The sequence below is a fragment of the Triticum dicoccoides genome, chromosome 2A (assembly GCF_002162155.2).
Source record: "Triticum dicoccoides isolate Atlit2015 ecotype Zavitan chromosome 2A, WEW_v2.0, whole genome shotgun sequence".
In the NCBI taxonomy this organism is placed as follows: domain Eukaryota; kingdom Viridiplantae; phylum Streptophyta; class Magnoliopsida; order Poales; family Poaceae; genus Triticum; species Triticum dicoccoides.
Genome location: NC_041382.1, coordinates 412311789 through 412316630, shown reverse-complemented (window position 1 = coordinate 412316630; position 4842 = coordinate 412311789).

Genomic DNA, 4842 nt, shown 5'->3' with positions numbered 1-4842 from the left:
CTCACTTCGTCTTGTGGATCAAGACCTTCGATGTGAAGCCGAAGATGGTCGAGGGACAGTACGCAGCGTGTGGAGGTGCTTTAATAAGCAAAATTGCTGATGCTCCATGGCCAAAGGGTTCCTTTCCAGAGGTGTCTGGATTGTGGCAACGGGAGTGGTTTTACATCACAGCTCCCCGAAGTGCCAAGTGGGTAGCTGCCCCCACCTTTCGCTCGGGCCCTGCACCACAACTGATGTCATGGATCAGCAGGAGACTGAGCTGGGGTCCAGCCAAGGACGTGCCAATACTACAGAGCTGTATCCGAGATCTCTTCGAGGGAGATTTCAGTCTGGTTATGGTAATGCAAGTCATGCTGGTTCATCGAGTCCAGCCTTGCAAACGTCGGCCCCTCCGCATGTGGGAGTTCAACCCAGAAGGACCGTGCACTATTCAGAATTTCCTTGGCATGACGCACGAGGAGATGTACAAATCATTCTTCGGACCCCAAATAGAGTGTCCGGACACTACCGAGGACGTGGGTCTGAGCAGCAACCGCACCGCTGCCCAAGTAAGTAATCCCATGGCCGAACACATCGTCCTTTTATTTATAATGACATCATTCTGAAGAATCGCTCTTTGACCAGGACTGGATAACAAAGGCGAAGATGGTCCAATGTTCGGCCCCCCTTCCTGAAGGCTTGGACAATCCGGCGCTGGAAAAGATGCTCGAGCCAGCACCTTGTCCGGTGCCCTTAAAGGAAGACGAAGGGGGGAATAAAGAGGGTGAATGCGGGCCTCCATCGCTACCTATTCCAACCGAGGGAATGAGCACCTCTGCGAGGGAGGATAACCAAGGGGAAGAATCTGACATTCTCTCTCCCTTGGGAAGGAAGAGGATTACCTCCGAAGATCCAGAAATCAAGGTTTCCTAACGGGAGAAGAAATCTCTGCCAGAGGGTCCTGCCTCGGAGGGTGTTCTTGCCGCACAATGTCCGCGCGGGGATCAACCCTCTAACAAGCTGTAAGTAATCATAAGGTATTTAATGGTGAAGATACCCTACCTTACTTCTGAGGAAAATAACCGAAGTATTTATCTTGCAGTTCGGATCTTAGCCCTTCTCAGCTGAGCTCGTCTTCGGGGGATCTTCTTCCGGAGATGATGGAGAGCGAAACGCCTCCCCCTGCCACGCCACCTTATGAAGCGGGCGACCCTAAGATGTCGTCGTGGAGGGCTTCTCCTGATCCGGCAAGGCCAGAAGGTAATCCTATGGCCACCCGAAGTCCTCAGTATCCGGCTCTCGAAGAGAGCAAAAAGAGTGCGGCATCGTCTAGTGTGCGGTCGGATGTACGGATGGATCTGCTGGAGAAGGCGGCTATCTCAGAAGAGCACCGCACATTGATGGGTACGGTGATTGAAAGGATTTCGTCCGCCGAAAGCGGGCTGCATGAAGCCTTTATGAGTCTACTGACGGGTTTTGAGGTACGTGAAATGATGTATATTTTTGAAAGTACCGCACATTTTTAGATGTGCCCTGTGTAGATAGTTGCCCCTGAGACTCTAGTTGTCGTCGAAAACGGCGGCAAACAGAGGATCATAGTCCCAGGTAATAACCGGACTGCCTTTATGTGCAGGTGATGGAGGCTCCGATGGCTAGCTGGACTGATGGGTATGCCGAACTAAAGCGGCAGCTGGATGCGGCAGATGCCGACATCGTGCTTGTCAATGAGCGGCTTGACGAGGCACAGGGTGAGTGGCCTTTCTGGTGATCGTCACACAATAAGAGTAGCATGATGCCATTATCTTTAATATGTTGTGACTACAGATGGAGCAGCCACCATGGAGACCCTTCGGGCGAAGCTTGCTCGAGCCAAGGAGCAAGCAAGAAGTAGCAATGCGGCTGCTTTGTAAGCGTCCGAAGAGTTAAGGGCCGAACAGGCCGCACATTGCGAGAGCAAAGAGAAAATGGCCAATATGGCTGTAAAGTTAAAAGATACGGCCGACCATTGCCAGCTTGTTGAAGAAGAAAACTGGGCGAAGGCGACGGACCTGGAAAAGGCCATGATGGCGACCAAAGATACCCGCTCTGCGATGAGAGCGAAAAAGGAGGAGTTGCATCAAGCCGGGGATATCGCGGCTGGGAAACCCTTTATGTTGCGGAGGAAGTTTGGAGATCCTCAGTATGCCCCTCTGGACCGTCTGTGGAGTTCGGCGGACGCATATCTGGACTTGGCGACGAGTGCTGTCGATGCGACCAAATACTTCTGAGGTCAAACAGACCGTGAAGTGGACAAGCTATTCTGGTCACAATTTAATGTTCTAGAGCGTCCACTTCCATTGACTAGTCGGCTTGCCGAATGGGCCGAGCTGAATAGATTGTTCGGACTCGCCATGAGGTCTGTTGTGGATCATCTATGGCCGGAAAGGCCAAAGCCGAACAACTATTTTAGTTTGGTGCAGTAGTTCCTTGGTGTGGTGCCACGCATTAATGCGATGAAAAGGTCGGCGTGCATCGAAGGCTCGCGGATGGCCCTAGACCGTGTTAAAACATACTGGGCGGAGATGGATGCCACCACTGTTGCGGCGCAGGGTTCGGCCATAGGCCGAGTGGCTGCCGAGCACTATTTTGAAGAAGTTCTTGAAGGCGCTCGTTCGATAGAGGCCCAGTTCTCGAAGAATATTATGTTTGAGTGACATGTATTCCCATTGTAAAAACAATGTTTTATTAAGTTTATCAATGCTGTATTTATACTTTTGCCCGAAAGTATTATGATGGCTCCTGTGCGGCCATTTATGTATATATGTATATAACCTGAAAGATTGCAGTCCTCGGCTTCAGCCCCCTACGCATATAATGCGGGGGTGTTCGCAGAAGACACATGTTCACACATGACCCAACGTCTTGGTCCATTAAGGAGGTGATAGCGCAGCAAACTAGGCAACCGGACTATAATGTTTTAACACTTTCACTTAGCCAGAGGAGTTTGAGAGTGGGGCTACTATATAGCCCCTGGTGGCTCCGCACTTATCCGAATTCGGGGTGCGTACATGCCTGGCTGGGAAACGGCCCTTCATTAAGGCGGAGAAATCCCGAAGATTCCGATAGGTCATCGAGTGGTTGACTAGTCTCACGCTATATCATGACAGTCAGTTTTCGGCTTTCTCTACTGAGGTGCTCGTCCGGATGAACCAGGGCACAATCGCAGTAGTTCTCCTAGTGCCGCCTTAGCCGATAGAGCGGAACATAAGGCAGCAAAACACAGGAGCCGGGCAAACCCTACATTTGACCAACGACATGATTCGGAGCTGATGCATATAAGGCCAAACTTGCGACGCCGAACACTCCCTAAGGTATTCAGTCTTTATGGTGTAAACCGGGCCTAAACAGTGCCCTTTGTAATAAGCCCCTGGTGTCTAGGTACGTGCAATATTCTGACGTGGCCACATGCCAATACGTCAGCATCCTTCTCAATTGTACTGAGAATCCGAGGGATGTGTATCAACAAGAGACAGTAAAAAAGGTTTACGCAGGGTCTTAATCTAAAAAGAATCCTTAGAACGGGTCCCTGCTGCACGTCTGCGCCTGTGTCTCTGTTGTGCCGTATTCTGGACGGGTGTAGCACGATGGTCATCTGAAAAATAGAGGAAGTTAATTGAAAAGTTGTCCTGCAAAAGGTAAGTTATACTAAATAAACAATATGAGTAAACTTGAGCCTGATTGTCACTTGTGCGCGCGCGTTGAGCCCCTTGTATTGTAATAGGGGTATAGCCATCAAACCTGTATCAATTACATATAGCAATACCGGACTCGTCCAACCGTGTCTGTGGTCTTAACGACCTGTCAGATGCTTTAGTTGGTGAGGCCGTTTAGTTTGCGGCTGCCAAGGTGCCACACGGTCTTCCGCGCGCAAGGAGCGCTCAATATTTCCATTTACTATAATGATGCCACGTGGACCGGGCATCTTAAGCATGAGGGAAGCATAATGCGGTATTGTGTTAAAGCGAGCGAAAGCTTCGCATCTGAGTAGTGCTTGATAGCCACTTTGGAACGGAGCAATGTGGAAAGTTAAATTTTTTCTACGGAAGTTATCGGGAAAGCCGAGTATAACCTCTAGTAGCAGGGAGCCCGTGCAATGGGCCTCTGGGCTTGGCCTTACTCCTTTAAAGGTAGTATTGCTGTGGCTAATTTTTGTTGGGTCTATCCCCATTTTGTGAACTGTGTCCTGATATATCAGGTTTAGACTGCTGCCACCGTCCATCAGGACTCGTGTGAAGTGGTATCCGTCAATTATTGGGTCTCATACCAAGGCAGCCCATCCTGCACGCCGGATACTTGCCGAGTAATCTCGATGGTCGAAGGTGACCGGTTGGAACGACCAGTGGCAGGACTCCACGGTGATAGGCCCTGGGGCATGTGTCTCTAGGAGTGCCGCTTTGTTTCTCCCCTTTGTCACATGTAATACGTTTACTATTTGGACTTCTGGTGGCAACTTCTTCTGTTCCCCAGTGCTTTGCTTGCGAGGCTCGTCCTCGTCTTCGCTTGGTGTATCCTGCACCTTGTGTTCGGCGTTGAGCTTGCCTGACTGCTTGAAGACCCAACACTCTCTATGGGTATGATTTGCTGGTTTATCGGGGGTGCTATGGATCTGACATATTTGGTCCAGAATCTTGTTTAGGCTGGACAGTTCGTCTCTATTGCCTTTGGGGGGCAGCTTTTGCTGACCTGGCCGAGAGCTTTTGAATCCGGTGTTTACCGATGTGCTCTTCGGGCTATCTTCTTTATTTCGGCGCTTGTTTTTACTGCGTCGTGATTTCCCGTTTCCGTCCCTGACTTCGGATGTACTTGGGTCGCTGGTGCTGCATC